The 18,917-nt window shown below is 41.4% G+C and overlaps 1 protein-coding gene across 2 annotated transcripts in view; it reads right to left on the reverse strand.

The window, feature by feature from the left end:
- Nucleotides 1-18,917, reverse strand: part of SRRM4 (serine/arginine repetitive matrix 4) — a 226,366-nt gene that overhangs the window by 136,343 nt on the left and 71,106 nt on the right. The window lies entirely within an intron of this gene.

The following is an 18,917-nucleotide window of genomic DNA, read 5'->3' on the forward strand; positions in this document are numbered from 1 at the left end:
TATGTTTAAGAAAATACAACTGCACAACAGTAACAACCACTGTTGCTACGGTGACATGCTCTCAACGAGGCATGGGATTTAATTAGACTCAGTAACACCATGCCAAATGGGTGTTCAGGGCATGTTGGTTCAGGTGCTAATGGAGAAGAGTTTGTCTGTCACCCAGCACCCATGTGAGAGAGAAAGAGGAGCCAACAAATAGAGGAGCCAACAAATAGATAGAAAGATAGACAGATGAATGAATGAATGAATGAATGAATGAATGAATGAATGAATGAATGAACAGATAGATAAATGAATAAATGAATGAATGAATATATAAATACACAGATACATAAATAAATGAATAATTAAATATACATATACATCCATATACAGAGGGAGAGGTAGAGAGACAGAGACAGACAGAGACAGAGTTCAAGAAAAAGAGAGATGGAGACTCAAGAGAGAGAGAGATACAGACATACAGAAAGACACAGTATCAGAACACATGTATAACTCAAACCCATAGTCTATACTTCATCTCCATTTTGGCTATTCTCCATCACTCCATCATTGATGACTCCTAATACACACATATTAACCATTAATATCATATATATTCACAGAACCACAGAATTTCTGAGTTCCAAGGGACCTTGGATCTCATCTAATCTAAATCACACAAACGCAGGGATATCCTATATCCTATACCCAATAAGTGGCCATCTTGAAGATCCTTAGTGATTCAAAGATCAACAGGGCAACTCATCATACTATTGGAAATACTTCTTGGCTGAGCTGAAGGCTTCTTCCTTGTAACTTGCTGCCCCAAATTCTGCTCTAGTACCAAGAGGAATAAATCTAATCCCTCTTCCCAACAAGATCCCTTGACAAAGATCCAAATCAGTTCTCTATTAGTCAAGAGCAAACTAAAAATACATAAATCAATAACAAAAAGAATGAGAAAAAGAAAAGAGGATAGTATTATTCCAATATCACATGGCACATGGGAAGGGCCTTGGATTTGCAGTTGGAGAATTTGAATGAAAATCTCAGCTTCCACTTGTGAGCTAAGAGACTTTGGGGAAGTCCCTCAACCTCTCTGAACCTCAATTTCTTGGTCTGTGATAGTGGAATAATATTAACTCAGAGAGGGTTATTGTGGGGATCAAATGAGATAATTCCATTATCTCGCTATCCATAATAATTATGGGAAAGGAAAGGATATTACAGGAGAGAAGAGAAAAAGCACTGGGGATGGAGGTAGCCTGTCTTCTTCTGAGTCAATCATTTTTTCTTTCTGATATCTTCAGATCTAGTTAAAAAAAAAGACTGGGATGGTCTGTCTCATGAAATGAACAGGTAGAAACAGATCCTGCAGTGGCCCCCACCAGGATCCTATTCCCATGAAGCAAGAGGTAGATGCCATTGCTCTCATGGTGAGATCTGCTTGTTGGTTTTCCTTTCCAAACCATGGGAACAATATGCCCTTCTAATGATAGGGGTGCCTAAGGTGACCCTAATCTGAATGGAAGGAGAGGAAGATGAACAGAAAAAAAAATCAGAGGATATTTTCACAAGGTATCAGAGTCCAAAAAGGATGTCCAAGGCCATCCAATCCAATCTGCACTCTAAAAATGATTGCCCTCCCAACAAATATACTACCCCCACCACACACACATATACACTCAATCACAGCATATGAAATAAAGTAACAGAGAATCTACTCCATTTCAAGGCATCCTATTCCACTTTCTGAATAGTCTAATTTTGAAGTCCCCCTAACCCCTCTGATATTAAACTTAAATCTGCTTCTTTTAAACTTCCACCAAATGCTCCTAGTTTTTCTCCTGGGGTCTAATAGATTAAACCTAATCCATCTTCTCTGTGACTTCAGTCTTTCAAACACTTAAAGGCAGCTATTATGCCCCCCTCAATCTTCTCTTCTCCCAGCCTAACACCCCCAGTTCCTTCTGCTGGATCTCATATTACATCTAGATGGAGCTGTGGACAGAGTAACAGATAGGACGGATGTCAGTTCAAATTCAAATTTAGACACATGTGTAACTCTGGGCTCTGACTCAGACTGCTAATTATAGCCTCTAGCTCCCAGGGTTATTGTGAGGATAAAATGATACAACATTTGGAAGGCACTTTGCAAACCTTAACATGTTATATAAGTGGTACCTATTAGAATGATGATTTCAAGGCTTTTCTTTTCTCAGGTTACCCAAGTCTGGACACATTCTAATTTATCAATGCCCTTCCTAAGTGCTAGGAACTGAACATAATATTGCATATGTGGTCTGATCACAGTGCAGAAAGGAGTTGTAGTCTACAGCCTGTTGTGAACCTCCCCACCCCTGGTGGGATATTTCCCCCCCACTGGCCGCCATGATGGCTGCAATTCCATCATTATCATTATTCTTTTGGCATGAAAGTTAATATCCAGAAGGACCCTCAGAAAATATACATAACAGCTGCTACTCATGTAGGTATGCAGAACATTCCTTACAGATTCTTTCATCTGAGCCTCACAACAACCCTCCTTTGTCAGTACTAAAGGTACAATTATTATTCTCCTTTTATAGATGAGGAAACTGAGACTTGTGTTATTTGCCTATCATGAAGGGTTAATAGGCTAACTTCCACAATATACTGGTGTGAATTATTTTTATTAGATTGGTTAGGCAACATGTAGTAGAGATCAAAGAACTGAGAGACAAATGAATGAGTGAAGTACTTACAATGCTCCACACCCCATGCTAAGCACTATGGATACAAATACAAAAAAAGCAATAAAGTCTCTGCCCCCAAGGAGCTTACAATCTAATACAGGCAATACCAAGGAAGGGCATTATGGTCTTAGGAATTCCAGGGATGGTGAATGGAATCCTAGGATAATTGATTGAGTCAGCCTATCCAGCAATGGTAGTCACTCACTCCCAATTTTTGAGATAGAGAATTAACTGTAGTGTGCACTAGAGAAATGGTTCCAATGATGATGATGATAAACCTCTTTCAGTAATTTTGTTTTCCCGATTGGTGGAGGTGTGTGATCCTTCCCCCACCCCCACCCCCATCACCTTGAGCAGCTGCTTCTGTAGATATTGGGTCAAGGTTAGGCTACAACTTCTTAAAGGAATGATACTCAACTCAGAAGGTTGAAGGTTGGAAGCTAACATAGAGGAGGGAGGGGATAGAGTATTGGGCTACAATGGGTGAAGGGTGGGTATGGTTATATAAAGACCAACCCCATTACTGGCTATCATAAAGTGTTGGGATGTGATTCCTCACCTCAGATTCCACCTTCTGATTGACTGATTATACAACACTTAGGGTCATCCTTAAGCCCCTTTGGGGACATTCCACAGTATCTTTAGGGGGTTTAAACCCCCCTCCTACTTTGGAGACCATTGATCCAGTGAAATAAATATTGGATTTGGAGTCAAAATCCTCAGGTTCAATTACCTATTTGGTATAGTAGTATCTACACTATGGAGCATTCTAGTAAACTGATAGTACTGAAGAGTTGAGTTCAAATCCTGTCTTAGGATCAAATGAATTTAGATAATCTATGTAAAGAGCTTTGCAGACATTAAAGAAATGTATAAATGTGGTGATTGTTATTATTGCTAATTACTCCTCCTCCTCTTCCTCTGTGACCTTGGGCCTCCACAGTGAGACCTCATAATGGCAGAGAGGTGATCCTGGGTTCTGCAGCTAGGTGGCATAGTGGATAGAGCACAGAGCCTAGAGTCAGGAAAACCTTAATTCAAATCTGGCCTCAGATACCTACTAGCTGCATGACCCTGGACAAGTCACTTAACCCTGTTTGCTTCAGTTTCCTCATCTTTAGAATGAGCTGGAGAAGGAAATGGTGATCCATTCTAGTATCTTTACCAAGAAAACCTAAGCTGGGTAATGGAGAGTTGGGCATGAACTGAAATAAATGACTGAACAACAACAATTCTGGGTTCTAGAAGACTAGGGACAGGACACAGAACAAGTAAGCTGGGGGACGATGGTTGGGAATAGATCATAGCACAATTTGTGTTTAGGGGCTCTTGAAAATAGGGGGAAAATAAGATTTGAATGACCCCAGGGATAATGACTAGCATTTATATAGCTAACACTTTACATATGTTACCTTATTGAGTCTTCACAACTTGCCTATGAGGTGGATGCTATTAATGTGTCCATCTGACAAATGATAAAAGTGAATCTGACTTGTCCAGTGTCACATAGCCGCCAAGTATCTGAGGCAGGATTCAAAGTCTGGTCTTTCTATTCTAAATCCTACACTCTGTCCACCTAGATGTCTAGGAAAGGGAGTAGAGCTTCATAGACTATTCATAACCTTGAATAGTAGAAAGATACCTGGTTTTGGAGTAAGACCCATTTAAAATCTCAGCTTTGCCTGTATGACCTTGGGTAAATGATTTAGCCTCTTTGGAAGTCAGAAGTTAGGTTAAGGTTAGGGTTCCTTCTCTACAGCGGCAGTGTTGCCAACTCCTCAGGGCCTGGTCTAGTTTACAGCTTCAGGGAAGTTTCAGAAAGCCCAGAGCAAGAGGCTTGTTGTAGCCCATCCTAGCCTTATTCACACTTCCTACTCGCTGGGCTCAGAAGCGAGGAAGGTGCTCCACAGACCCAACTCAGTTTAATTAATGGCTCGTGGTAGGGTGGCGGGTATTTTTCCCCCCATCTGTAGGTTGCTGGGATTGTTAATTATTTTCTTTATAAAAATAATTAGTCCCAATCAAGGCAGAAGCTCTTCAGAATTACAGCTCATTAGCCGCGAGCGCATTTTTCAGTTCTATAAAAAGTCATGAGGCGCTGATGAAAATTACAGGTCCTCGGAATCAGGATTAAGTACAAATTCAGACAGTGTTCCCATCCTATTACCATCAGCCACTGCGAGTTGGCTTCTGTAATTGCAGCTGGGGATGGAGTATGGAGATTATGACTCTGTACAACTCTGAAACACCGAGGACCTACTGATCATTCACCGGTGGGGAGAGGCAATTCACCTCCTTAAAGAGATGACAGCAAGGAAGGGAGTCAGGGGAGGCAGTTGCCAAGATCACCATGCAACAGTAGTACTCTCAAACAAGGTTCCTTGAGATAGAAGCACAGCATCACCAAACCATAGTCTGTCAGAGCCCCAAGGGTCCTCAGTGATCCAGCTCATGCTGAATAGCAATCGCTACTATAATATAACTTGGATTCTTGTTCACCAACTTTGCAGGTGAGTAGGTGTTTGAGCTTGGGCAAGTTTTGTTAGTAGTGCCTCCCACCGCATTCCCCAAGTTCATGAGTATTCTGTATATATTTAGTATTTTCTTCTCTGTATGGATGTCATTTTTCTTTAGTAGAATGTAAACTCCTTGAAGGCAGGGCTTTGTTCAGTCTTTGTCTTCAATCCCCAGGGCCTAACATAGTGCTTGAAACCTTTTGCTTTTATTTCTATTCTTTTTCAGACCTAGAGCAATTTAGTTTTTAGCAATTTAGGTTGCCCCAGGGCTACACAGACAGTTCATGTCAAAGGTGGGACAGAACCTCTCCCCATAGGGTACATCGTAGTTGCTTTATTGAATGCCAGGCCTGGAGGCAGGAAGACTCAACTTCTTGAGTTCAAATCTGGCTTCAGATACTTAAAAATTCTGGGTAAATCACTTAACCCTGTTTGCCTCGGTTTTCTCATCTGTCAAATGAGCTAGAGAAGGAAATGGTGAACTATTCTAGTATCTTTGCCAAGAAAACCCAAAATGGGATCATGAAGTCAGACACAACTGAAACAACTGAACAACAACAAAAGTTGCTTAATAAATATTTGCTGCTTAATTAATTGAGGTTAGGGGAACTGAGTTAAAACAGTTTTACTCCTTGGGACTTCAGTTTCCTTCACTGTGAAATTGATTTTTTTTTTCAGGGCAATGGGGGTTAAGTGACTTGCCCAGGGTCACACAGCTAGTAAGTGTAAAGTGTCTGAGGCCGGATTTGAACTCAGGTCCTCCTGAATCCAGGGCCAGTGCTTTATCCACTGTGCCACCTAGCCGACCCCCGGGAAATTGATTTTCAAAATCACATAGTCATACTTGGAAAGGCTTCTCAGGGGCCACCTAGTACTTATGGCACCTGGACAATAAGTTACTCTACAACATCAGTCCTTCCAAATGATACCAAACAGTTTCCATTAAGAAGACCTTCAGTGAATAGGAACCCACCACCTCCTGAGGCAGCCCATTGTTCTTTAATGCTGCTCTCATTGTTGGAAAGCTATTCCTGATATCAAGCATGAATTCTCCTCTTTGGGACTTCCATCCATTGGTCTTAGTTCTACTCTTTGTGGTCAAACAGAACAAAGTCCACCACCCCCAATGATAGTCTTTTCAATATTTGAATATAACTCTTATGACCCCCTTCCTACCCTAGTCATCTCTTCTCTAGGCTAAACACCCTTAGCTCCTTCAACCAGACTTTGTATGGCATGATCTTAAAGATATCAAAAGTCCTTTCCAATTCACATGTGTAATGTCCAAAATACCCAGAATGCTTGAAACCCCAGATGTCCTTAAAGGCTCTCTAGCCACTCATATGATTTCTTACTATCAGTATGACCTTGGACAAGTTACTTTATCTCTCTCAGCCTTTATTTACTCATATATGGATAAAAGAGTTGGACCAGATGATGTCCAAGACTCCCAGCTCCAAATCTATTATTCTATGACCCCTTACTTCTCCCTTTCTCCCGTTCCTCTCTCTCCCTTATCACTCTCACTTCCTCTCTCTTTTTCAGTGTTCAGTGGTGGTTAAAGATAGCTGAAGCCAGAGAGCAGGAATTCTAGCTATGTGACAAGTGGTAAGAATATAAATCCCAGGAACAGTCTCATCTGAATTATCTTTCTGCTAAGACTGTTGTAGAAGTTTGCTGTGGCATTGAGAGGACTGGAAATGAGGTCATGATGTATAGGTGTCTTTTTGTGGGAGGAAGAGCTAGGGAGCAATAGCAGTGAAACATGAATATGGGGGCTCCTGGTTTATCTTGAAATAACTTATCTTAGAGAACTCAAGTATTCTATGATTGAGTTAGTGATGTACTATATGCTGGTTTGAAACAATATAGTAAGGGGCAGCTAGGTGGTTAAGTGGATAGAGCACCGGCCCTGGAGTCAGGAGGACCTGGGTTCAAATCTGGCCTCAGACACTTAACACTTACTAGCTGTGTGACCTTGGGCAAGTCACTTAACCCCAATTGCCTTACCAAAGAAAGAAAGAAAGAAAGAAAGAAAGAAAGAAAGAAAGAAAGAAAGAAAGAAAGAAAGGAAGGAAGGAAGGAAGGAAGGAAGGAAGGAAGGAAGGAAGGAAGGAAGGAAGGAAGGAAGGAAGAAAGAAAGAATATAATAGTGTGGGGGGGGGGGCACCAAACTGGGGTCAGGAGGCCTTATTTCTTATTAGGACTCTACAATTAACTTGTGACCTTGGGCAAATCACTTCCAACTTTGGGACTCAGTTTTCTCCTCTGAAAAACAACATAGATAGATTCTACATAGATTAGACATATATAAATTCTACAGTCCCTCTTGTTCTTCACCTAGATTTCTCATCTGTTAAATGGAGCTGGATTAGATGATCTTGAAGGTCTTACATTCCTCCCCCATTCTCACTTTTGCCTTCTCCCCTTTCTATTTCTCTTTCTCTGTTTCACTCCTACTTTTTCTATGCCTCTGAAAGCTTTCATCTGTCTCACTATTTTGGTTCACCTCATTCTCTCCATCTCTATCATCATCCCCATCTTGGGCTGTCTGACTCTCTTTGCATCCTTCTCCTCCCCCCCCCACCTTTCTGCCACACCCCCATGCTTGCTCTATGTTTCTCTCAGATCTACAGTTTGTTTGTGTCTGTATAGACTGGCAATGTCCTTGGTGGGCGTCGAATCTCACACATCAGAGGCTTAAATCAAATCAAACTGCTACTGAATTATACTAATAAACCAATTAAATGCCATTCAAAAAGTAATTTCCATAGCATCCCTCATATTTACTGCAAATCTTGTTTTTCTCCCTTGTGTTTCTTTTGCACTCTCTCTCTATCTTTTTCTTTGTGCCTGTCTTTGTCTCCCTTTTTTGTTCTTTCTGTCTGAGTCTATCTTCCTGTCTCTATCTGTCTATCACCAGCTCTCTTAGTCTCTGCATCTATCTCCCTCTTCCTCCCCTTTTATCTCTAGTTCTCTCTGTATCTCTGTTTCTGAATGTCAGTTTCTCTCCATTTCCTTCTCTTTTCTCCTTACCTTTGCCAATTCCTTGTCCCTCCCCAGTGTGGAATAAGAGAAGCTCGCTGCTGCAGAAAGACTACATAGAAAACTGGGTTCTAATCCTAAACCTATCTCTAAAGTCATTATGACCCTAGGAAAGTCACTTCCCTCTCCTTGGGTTTCGGTTTTTAGGGACAAATATCATTTTATAACTGAGGAAACTGAACTACGCAATCTTTAAGGTTCCTTCTGGTTTTTATGGTCTATATTCTAAAGTCGCTTCCTATACTAACAGTCTACCTATCTATCTATCTATCCGTCTGTCCATCCGTCTGTCTATCTATCTGTCTATCTATCCATCCATCCATATATCTTTTCTCTCTCTCTCCTCTTCCCTCCCTTCCTCTCCCTCCCCTCCCCCCCCCCCCCCGCCTCTCATATCTATTGATCATCGATTTACAAATGGAAACTCTGAGCCACAGGAAGTTTGGTGACTTACCACCTTGTCTCTGCTCTAAGGCAAAGAACTAAGACAAAATACCTAATCTCTAAAAAGAATTCTTATGAAATTGTAAAACATTAACATTAGAATTGGAAGAGCTCTCAGAAATCATTCATTCCAACAAAGAAGGAAACTGAGGCCCAGGGAAGAGAGATAACTTGCCCAAGGTCATACTGTTAAGTGGCAGAACTAGAACTTGGACTTTAAATTTAGAAGCCCTAAGCTAGTTTTCTTTCCACTGCATGATACTTCCTGTTCTCAGCTCCACCACATTTCTGTTGATCAAATGTCGACTCTTATGGAGGTAATGGAAGGAAACAAGGACCAGGAGTGGGCCCAGAAAATATGGCCTTGATACTTCCTTTATCTAAGTGAATGCAGAATCATATTCCATACTAATGCCTGCTACTTCCCACTTATGAAGTTTTATCTTGAACTGATATTAAAGTTTCAATGAATAATTATAATAATTATATTGGCATCATGGTACAAAGAGATCTCTGCCCCCACAAATTATTGTTGTCCAGTTGTTTTATTCATGTCTGTCTCTTTGTGGCCCCCTTTAGGGTTTTCTTGTCAAAAATGCTGGTGATTTATTATTTCCTTTTCCAGCTCATTTTACCGATGAGGAAACTGAGGCAAACAGGGCTAAGTGACTTGCCCAGGATCACACAGCTAGTAAGTGTCTGAGGTCAGAATTGTACTCAGGAAGATGAGTCTTCCTGACTCCAGGTCTGGTACACTATCCACTAGGTCACCTAGTTGCCCCTCTGCTGTTTCTACTCAAAACAATAAATTGAGGGAAAGCCAATACTGAACTACTGATTATATGATCATTGTCCATTGCATGGAAAAAATGGGGTTGGGGGTGGAGAACCATAAGTGCCTTGTTTAAAGATGTGTTCATGCTTTGGGGTGGTAGAGTGGAGAGAGCACAAGTCTTGGAGTTAGGAAGACATAAGTTTGGATCCTGTCTCAGCCGATCATTGGCCGAATAAATCACTCAACCTCTCTTAGTCTCAGTTTTCTCCCTCTGTTCAATGTGGAGGTTAGCCTAGATGACTTCTAAGGTTCCTTCCAAACCTAAATCTTTAATTCAATGTATGATCTGTCATGATCAATTATCTGGGCTATTATAATTGTCTCTATTCTCTCTCCTCCCAATTCTCCTTTTACTCTGTAGCCAAATCAATATTCCCAAAACAGAGACTGGACTATTTCCCTGTCCACTGTTTGTTTGCGTTTATGTGTTTATTTTGTTTGCTTATTCTTTATTCATTCATTTGCTTAGATGTCTATGTATTTTAGGCCTTCATGGGCTCCCTATTGCTTCTAGGACAAAATGCACACTTCTCAAGCTGTCATTTAGAGTCCTCCACAATATAGCTACCACTTACCTTCTTGGTATCTTTCACATAACTCCTCCTCCTTTGCACATGGTCCTTCCACCTTTCACCTCTAGCTCTTAGATTTCTCTATCTCTCTTCAAAGCAGAGCCCATGAAAACCTTTTCCCTAATTCTTCCAGTTGTCCCTACCCTTTCCCTCTTGCAATTACCTCATATCATTTTGCTTACTCTTTTTATTTATTCCTCAGTATACATGCTGTATTGACCCAGAACAATTTCCTCCCATACCCCCTCTTTTAAGGTCCCAAGCTCCAGCCCACCTGTTCTGATCAGTGAATTCTTCCCATGGCTCAACATGTTTAAGAAGTACCAGTTACATTTAACTTTCCACTTTAGCCATCATCTCACCGACTGTTGTCACGTCATGTGTTCATCCTCTGCCCATCCCCCACTTTGGGTTCTGAAAGAGCCAAATTATTGAATCAAGTCTGCCATTGTCACCTGCCAGTCCTGCTACTGGCGTCTCCATTGGAAAGGGTATGTTAATCAATGCCCTTATGGCTCCCCTCACTCTGGTGACCTCCCATAGCAAAACATCCCTCCCTGGCCACCACATTTCTATATGTGTTGTCTCCATCTCTAAGTTTGTAAGCTCCTTGAGGGCAGGGTCTACCTTTATTTATTTATTTTTTTGCTTATTCATTCATCCATCCATCCATCTATCTATCTATCTATCTATCTATCTATCTATTTATTTTTGTGGGGCAATGAGTGTTAAGTGACTTGTCTAGGGTTACACAGCTAGTAAGTGTCAAGGGTCTGAGGCTGGATTTGAACTCAGGTCCTCCTGAATACATGGTCAGTGCTTTATATACTGTGCCACCTAGCTGCCCTCCCTACCCTTATTATATTTTTAGTGAGGCAATTGGGGTTAAGGGACTTGCCCAGGGTCACACAGATAGTAAGTGTCAAGTGTCTGAGGCTGGATTTGAACTCAGGTACTCCTGACTCCAGGGCTGATGCTCTATCCACTGTGCCACCTAGCTGCCCCCCTACCCTTATTTTTATATTTGTATACCTAGCTGTTAGAATAGTGTTTGGCATGTACTAAGTGTAATGTAATTGTTGTTTTTTTCATCTATTTATTCATTCAAAAAAGTAAGCTTTCTGGTGAGGGTTTTATAAAAATAAATCAATAACTTTTTGAGTATAAGCTCTTTGAGGGCAGGGATTGTTTGTCTCTGTATCCTCAGGACCTGCCAAATACTAGATGATCAATAAATGTTTGTGGAAATTGGCTGAATATGTTAATGAATATGTCAGGAAGCAACACTCTCTCCCTTGCACATATTGTGCAGACCATCATCCTCTGTGCTTGTATCACCTCCCCCACCGCAATCCCTGTGCTTGCATCTTCCTCTGTCCCCATTGTATTTATTGAAATTCTCTTCCTTTATGGTCCAGCTTAGGTGCTACCTCCTCCATGGAATCTCTTCTGATTTTTTTTTTTCAGCTAAAAGCATCCTCTGTCACACCCAATAGTCTTAGAGCCCTTTATCTGAACCTCTCCTGGGTCTTTATTAGAGTGATGGACATCGAATCAAGAAGACTTGGGTTCAAGTCACCCTTCTAACATGTAATAGCTGTATGCCTCTAGGCAAGTCAGTACTCTGGGTGATTCTCTAAGCCACTAAGTTTCAGAGAAGGTGTCAACATGCATTCATTGGTAGAGGGAGTTTCCTCATATGGGAGATCCCTATAACAATGATAAGGGACCATGTTAGTCACTATAGTATCATGCTTACCTCTGTGCCTTGTATTATACTTATATGGGTACATGTTATACTTGTCAGTGGATTATGGCCTTTTGGAAGTCAATATCAGCTTCGTTTTCTATCTTTGTATCTCCAGTGCCGAGAAGACCCCCCCAAAGGGGTCACAAAAAGACGCGATTGAAACAACAGAACAACAAGATAAGATATATGCAGAATAGATGAAAATAAGCTTTTTAAAATCTCCCCATATGTGATTTATCTTTATTTTATGATCCTTTAATGATCAGATACAAGTGCAGATACTCTCCTAGCCAGCTGTCTTTACACAGGCATGCCTGAAATGTTCAAGATAATATACAAAGAAATTCTATACTACAACTAACCTTTGGCTAAGGAATCTCTCTTCATGTAAATCTAATTTTTCTTCAAGGGCAGTGCCCAATCTTTTCACCTAGCCAGCAATGGGATGGGGAGAACCACAGAGACAGGAAAAACAATGCCAACAGCAAAGATGCATTTCCCATTTGGAAGCGCCCTACTCATTTCCCTGACTACACCTTCCTATTCCCTTGTCTTGTGGTCCCCCACTGCCAACAAAGAAGCCCTACTCTCTGTTTTCTGTTTTCAGCAGGAAAATCAATTTTCTGGTAATGGCCCTGACTCAGATCATTTTTGTTGTTTTACAGCTCGGTATATTTGTGGTCTGGGATGTATCTCTGTCAGGCTGCCCTTCTCCCTTCCACCCTGGGGAACTGGGACTGAGATAGACCTAATCGGGGTTCAGCAGGCATCCATTGTGTAAGGTTGGGGTGGTGAGGTGTGGAAGTGGAGAGGTGTGATTTCCCACATGGGCTAAAGAAAGGCTCACATCAGCCAGGTGGTTGAGGACTGGCTCCCTGTTGCTTGATCTCATCCAGCAAACCATAGAGGGGAGCTCCTCTATGAGTTTCTTTTTGATGCCTCTATTATCCAGAAGAAATTTGGGTGGTGGGGAAAGAAATGGGAGTAAAAGAGGAAGGCAAAGAGAAGCAGTCTAAGGGAATCAGAGGAACTTATATTTTAGAAGTCACCAGGCCCAATCTCCAGTGGAGTATAACATCCTTGAAAGAAGAATTAATTTCATTTCTGTCAGAGAATTCTGTCTGGAATCAGAATGATCTGAGTTCAAATCTAGCCTCAGATACTTATAGCACTTAGATAGACAGGCAAGTCACTTAACCCTGTTTGCCTCAGTTCCTCATTAGTATAATGAGCTGGAGGAGGAAATGGCAAACCACTCCAGTATGTTTGCCAAGAAAACCTCAAACAGGGTCATGAAAAGTCAGACACAGCTGAGCTACAAGAAAAACTGTGCACTAGGTTCTGGAGATACAAAGATTGCATTTAAGCTTCCTGAGCACAGAGGCTTTTGGAGCAGCTAAGTGACACAATGGATAGAGTGCTGGACATGGAATAAGAAAGACCCAAGTTCAAATCTGGAATCAGACACTAGCTGTGTGACCCTGGGAAAGTCACTTAACCCTGTTTGTTGCAGTTTTCTCATCCGTAAAATGAGTCAGAGAAGGAAATTAGTCATATCTCTGCCAAGAAAACACCAAAATGGGGTCACAAAGAGTCAAACACAACTCAGATGACTGAACAATAGTACAAGCTTTGTGAATCTGTGAAAGTCACATCACTAGACACCTCTCTGAGACCGTCCATTGTACAACATTAACCTATCTGCATTATTGTGGGGAATTTTCTCTTCTGGAATTCCCTACAGCAACAAAATCATAGGGCTGCATCAATATAAATTTATTTATCTATCTATCTTTCTGTCTGTAATCTCTATCTACCTCTATATCTATATGACCTTAAATAGATTATATATCAATAGATAGCTATAGACATAGATACGTTATGATAATAATACCTAGAATTGGTTTATATATCTCTAAGGTTGACAAGGAACTTTACATAATACAAGGCTTTGCACATTATTATAAAGGTTTGCTGAGTATACTTAAATTTGACATGGAAACTGAGGAACAAAGAGGGGAAAATGACGTATTCAAGATTACATAGTGAATAGATATCAAGAATTGGAGACTCCTGGAATATGAAGGCCACTGTTTTGTCCATTTTGCTCTCAAGTAGAATCTAGAAACCTTTTCCCATTTCCCCTAGCATCCTTACTTCACAATCCTCAGGTACTCCCATGGGTAGACACTGGATATATGGGGATATGTGTGTCTATATGTTTGTATGTATGTGTCTACTTATATGTAAAAAAAAAAAAAACCTAATGAGAATAATTAAGCAACCAAAGCATAAGATTAAGAACAAAACTGTTGGGGGCAGCTAGGTGGCGCAGTAGATAAAGCACTGGCCCTGGATTCAGGAGTACCTGAGTTCAAATCCGGTTTCAGACACTTGACACTTACTAGCTGTGTGACCCTGGGCAAGTCACATAACCCCCATTGCCCCGCAAAAAAAAGAACAAAACTGTCAGCCTTGGAAGTGACATTACTAATAATCACCAGAGAAACTTCAGGATTCACAGGGCAACAGTAACAACAGCTGACATTTACATAGCGCTCAAAGATTTGCCAAGTCCTTTTCATGCACTACCCTCACAACAGCCCTGAGTATAGGTGCTTTTAAAAACTCCATTTGACAAATGAGGAAACTGAGGAATGGTGAGGTTAAATAACTGTTGTGCAGATAGTAAGCGTCTGAGGCAGAATTTGAATCCAAGTCTTCCAGCCTCCAAGTACTATATGCTTCATCCATTGGGCTATATTGTCTCTCTGGCTAAACCTCATGCACTCACACCATAGTCCTGTGCTTCTCTTATAGTCTTAAGCCTTGTCTGAGTTTATAAAAATCACTGTGTATGTATGTGTACTGCACATGTATGTATGTATGTATGTATGGATGTATGGATGTCCTGGCATATTGTTAGTAGCTTTACAAGATATGCTTGCTATCTTCTGAAAACCTGTGTCCTCCATGGAAGGCTTCTGTCTTATCTCTGAGAAAAGAGAGCTGCATGTTGCACTTAGAGAATCACTGGTGTCTGTCATTTCAGAATGCTCTTTGCTGGACAGCGTTTTGGGAAAATAGATGCCCAGTGAGCTTGTGGGAGATAACTGTGTTTGTTTCCTTCCCCCTCCTGTTTCGGTTATCAATGCCCTTCTTGTCACTGGGCAGCTTCATCTATTTTTTAGCTAATGGTCCTATTAAAGAGCTGAACTGCTCCCAATGCTTAACACTGAATAGATGATAGATACCCTCTCTCAGGCCTGGGAAATGCTCTGGGACAGCTACTGAGGTCCCTGAGGGATGAACCATTAGCAATCAGGACTTTATCCCAGAGAAATGCCTTCCCTGCACCACACTGATGCCTCAGCCCAGTTATTCTGAACACAGGGTTTTGCCGTTCCCCTGGTCAGTTTATCTGAATCAAGCCTTTAGTCCTTCCCTCCACTCCAACCCATTTCCAGGCACACAGAAGGTATTCAGCCTGTCTACTTGACAATTGCTACCCCGTGTGTTGCAATTTCATAGTGTTAGACATTTTGATTCCTATAGGCATGGAAAAGCTCAGGATGAAATGTGGGGCAGTGGGAGGAGACCTGGGTTGGAAATCAGACATCCTAAATTCAAAATCTTTCTTGGCTGCTTGCTACCTGTGTGACCTTGGATATGTCATCTAACTCCAGAGGCTTCAGAATCCTCGTGATGCCCCCTTTCCATTTTTGTCTTTGTATTTCTAGTGCATAGCCCAGTACTTTGCAGAAGTAAGTACTTAATAAATGCACATCGATTGTTAATTGACCGATTCTATTAAATGATGAGATTGGACTAAATGGTGTCAAAAGGATTTTTCAGCTCTAACATCCCATGACTAGGATAACTATCATAACTGACATCATCATTTGTAATGTGCCTTACAGATACAAGCTCAGTTGATTTTCAAGATGACTTTAAGCTGAGTGGCATGGTCTATTATCCCCATTTTACAGGTGAGGAAACTGAGGCTCAGAGAGACCAACAACCACTTTCTCGGGGTCACAAATCTAGTGTCAGAAGTGGGTATTTGAACCCAAGTCTTGGGCAAGCCTTTACCACTTGGCAAATTACTATGATTATGGAACCTAGGTTTTTCACAATTGCAAATGAGATGACCTACAGCTCTAGAGAAAGGATAGTCTGAAACTATGACCTCATAAGTTAGGTCTTCTAAGTGTTCATTTTACTTGTTAAAAAGACTACATAAAATAATGGCTAGAGGGTTCAGTTTTGAGTAAGGAAGACTTGGATTCAAATTCTGCTTCAGATGTATGATCCTGGGCAAGTCACTTAAACTCTCTCAACCTCAGTTTCCTTATCTGTGAGATGAGATGATCTCTAAGGTCCCAGTCAATTTTAGTTCCATGATCCTGTAAGTGGAGGTCCCTTGATCAACTACAGGAATGAGCTCTATTAACTACAGAATGAACTCTAATTAAGACTTTTCACAAAATATTTTTTGGCATCAGTATCAGGGCTAGAAAGATTCTGCATTTCAGTACCTGCCAGAGCCTATTTGCCCTCAGACTGTTTCTTTTCCAATATGCTGCACTTTTTAAAACTAGTGAATGACACCACTCTTCCCCAGAGAAAGCCCGGTTGTGTCAGAAAGCCTGGATTCTATTTGCTACCCCTGAGCATCCCTTTTCAACCATATCATGACTACTCTGGGTATTATCTGGCAACCATCCATGGAAATGCCAGCAATTACTAGCAATAGCAATCACCCTGCTGTGTCATACACAATAAGAGGCAAGCTGAGAAGGCAGAATGATATGGTGGGAGAGAAGGAGGTAAGTGACAAGGAGGAGTCTGTCCACGCACATTTTAGTGCTGGGTAGGGTGGCATTTGGTAATGTTATCACCTCAAGGAAAGAGAACCCTGGCAAATTGATACCCTCTGTGTTCCTACATTGGAACCATTGATAGGATCAAAGGTTTGTGAGCTGGAAGGGACTTTCAAGGTCATCTAGTTGAAATCCCACCTCGATTTATAGACAAGAAAAGTGGGGCTCAGAGGGAAAAGTGATTTGCCCAAGGTCAAGCAGACATATAATAATAATAATAATAAATAATGGTAGTAATGATAATGGTGATGATGGTGATTAACAATATAGCAATAGGGGACGGCTAGGTGGTGCAGTGGATAAAGCACCAGCCCTGGATTCAGGAGGACCTGAGTTCAAATCCGGCCTCAGACACTTGACACTTACCAGCTCTGTGACCCTGGGCAAGTCACTTAACCCCCATTGCCCCACAAAAATAAACAAACAAACAAAAAATAGCAATAAAAATATATATAATACTTTAAGGTTGGCTTAGAAGGAGCAGAATCTTATTGTTAGAAAGGAGCTCAGAGACTACCTAGCGCAACCTAGAACTGATCAAGAATCTCTTCAATAGCTTCCCCAACAAGTGATCATCCATCCTTTCTCAGTCTAGGAGTCAGGAAGAACTGAGTTCAAGTTCTAACTCTCAATGTAAATAAATGTATGAGTAAATAACATCATAGACCCTCTAGATTTTCCATTATTGCTTTATTTGAAAGTGCCAATCATGTACCAGAAACATGGGAGAGAAGACATCCTGTCCATTTTAGAGAAAGAGAAAGAGCTGGGGATGCTCATCCTACCATGAGATTAGCCAGGGAGCCATTTTGTCCCTGTGTTTCAGCTAAGGCTGCCCTCACTCCTGAGGCAGGGTTGGCAAAAAGGGATGTCAATCACTCTCAAGAAAAGCTGGGATTAAAAGATCAAAGCTGACAGGCTTGCTGTCAGGGGGCAGAGACCGGCAGAGGGAAAGGGTAGAGCCCACCAGGGAGAAGAGGTCATCTAGAATGTACAGATCAACATAGGACCATAGGGTTTGGACTTGGAAAGGACCCTAGGGAACATCTGGGCCAAGGATTCTTAACCTAGGCTCTGCCAACTCACTTTTTTTTTTTGGTTAAAATATGTTGATAACAACATTTCAACATAATGGTTTTTCTTTTATTTTGTGCATTTAGAAAACATCATTCTGAGGAGCCCACAGGTTTCACCAGACTATCAAAGGGGTCCACAGCCTAAAAACAAATGAAGCACACATACATCAAACCCCCAACATAAGAATTTCTGAATTCTCCTTCAACCTCTCATTTTCTAGTTTGGGAAACTGAGGCCCCAATAGAAGGGAAGGGAGAAGGGAACAAGCATTTGTTATGTTCCAGGCAGTCTGCTAAGAGCTTTATAAATATTATCTCATGGGGGCAGCTAGGTGGCACAGTGGATAAATCACCGGCCCTGAATTCAAGAGGACCTGAGTTCAAATCCAGCTTCAAACACTTGACACTTACTAACTGTGTGACCCTGAGCAAGTCACTTAACCCTCATTGCCCTGTGCCAAATAAATAAATAAACAAACAAACAAACAAATAAATAAATAAATAAAATGTTATCTCATTTGATCATCACAACAACCCTAGGAGGAAGTTGGTATTATTATCTCCATTTTACAGATGAGAAAGCTAAAGCAAATGGAGGTTAAAGACTTGCCCAGGGTCCCACAGATAGTGAGTGTCTAAGGCTGGATCTGAATGCAGGTCTTTGGATCCACTAGGCCACCCATATACCTCCAAATGACTTGTCCAAGGTGACATCACATAGTATAATGCACAGGCATACTGATTTAGCTGTATTTTAAAGCAAATTTAGATCATTTATGTCTCAAGTCTGAAGGTTGTGGTGAGATTACAAAAAGTGTGAACAAGAAAGAATCATAAGGCACTGAGTGTCAGGGCTGGCAGAGGCCCTAGAAAAGGAATGTCAGAGCTGGGAGGAGCCTTAGAACAGGGAATGTCAGGGCTGAGAGGGCCCTTAGAACAGGAGATGTCAGGGCTGGGAGAGGCCTGAGAACAGGGAATGTCAGGGTTGGGAGGGGCCTGAGAACAGGGAATGTCAGGGCTGGGAGGGGCCTGAGAACAGGGGATAGCAGAGTTGGGAGGAGTCCTAGAATTCATCT

This window comes from Dromiciops gliroides, chromosome 1 (assembly GCF_019393635.1).
Source record: "Dromiciops gliroides isolate mDroGli1 chromosome 1, mDroGli1.pri, whole genome shotgun sequence".
In the NCBI taxonomy this organism is placed as follows: Eukaryota; Metazoa; Chordata; class Mammalia; order Microbiotheria; family Microbiotheriidae; genus Dromiciops; species Dromiciops gliroides.